Source organism: Eriocheir sinensis, chromosome 36 (assembly GCF_024679095.1).
Source record: "Eriocheir sinensis breed Jianghai 21 chromosome 36, ASM2467909v1, whole genome shotgun sequence".
In the NCBI taxonomy this organism is placed as follows: Eukaryota; Metazoa; Arthropoda; class Malacostraca; order Decapoda; family Varunidae; genus Eriocheir; species Eriocheir sinensis.
In genome coordinates, this window is record NC_066544.1 from 13,734,781 (window position 1) to 13,736,156 (window position 1,376).

Sequence of the window (1,376 nt, forward strand, 5' to 3'; positions counted from 1 at the left end):
AATTTCATGTTTCCCCTCTGTCCCCTTTGTTTTCCTTTCCGGCTTCCCTCTTCCTCTCTCCCTTGTCTCTCCTAGCTTTATTTCCTTTCCCCCTGTTTCCCTTTCCTCCGTTTTTGCGTTTCCTGTTCCTGTTTGTGGCTTTTTCCTAACATGTTTTTTTCCCTGTAATTTCTAACGCCGTGTTTTGCTTTCTCTTTTTTTTCCATCTTCCACTTCCGTATCTCTCGTCCACCTGTCTCATCTCTCATCTCCCTCATTTCTCTCCTGTCTTCCACCTATGCTTTCCTTTCCTGCTTTTCTCTTTCCTCTCCTTTCCTTCCTATTCTCATTTTTTTATTCCTGTTTTGTGATTTCTCCCTTCTTCGCCCTTGCTGTATCTCTCATGTTTTGTCTCTCTCTCCTTTCTCTTCTTTCCCTCCCTGTTTCCTTTCTCCGTTTTCTTACTTCCTCCTTTTTTCCTCCTTTTTTCTATGCGTTGAATCCCTTTAATCTGGTTTTCATTCCCCTTTCTTCCCTCTATTGTATATCTTTAACTGTTATATATATTACTTATTTCCTCACTCTCCTTCATATATGTCTCCCTTACCTGTTTCCCGTCTCCAAACTCTCCTCCATTTCCTCAATGTTTCCCTCCTCTCCCATCTCTCATTTCATCTCCATTCTCTTCTCCCTTTCCTCCCAACGCTCACATCATCTCTCCATTCTCTCCTCCCATACCTCTACGTTTCATTTCTCTTTCCTCTCCCTTTCCCTCCCAAACTTGCTCCTCGCCCCCTCGCTAACTTTCGCCCAGGTATCGCCCCGAGGGAAGACAGGTGTTTGGGAGGCAGGTGATACGGCGATGGGGAACTCGCTCAAAGTGTACATAGTTTCAATTTTTACACACACACACACACACACACACACACACACACACACACACACACACACAGGTAATAAGTTTGCCCAGGTGTGTTATCTCGGAAACGTTTTTTTGTGTGCGGTTTTTTTTCGTTTTGTTTGCCTTTGTTCGGTGTGTGTGTGTGTGTGTGTGTGTGTGTGTGTGTGTGTGTGTATACACACACACACACACACACACACACACACACACACACACTCCACTTACATAACCCTCTCTACCGATAACAATACGAAAAGGAAAAAAAAAAGCAAATGAAGTGAGGAGAAAGAGAAGCCAACCTCGTCAAAGGGGAACACACACACACACACGCACACACCACACACACACATACAAGCGAACACAAAAGGAAAAAAAAATAATGCCAGACTAATGGGACAAAAAATAGGACACACCAATTAGAGACATCGACAAACGGAATAACCTTTTGGCCGAGATGAAACGGTCCCCCCCAAAAAAAGAGAAAAAAGAAAAAAGA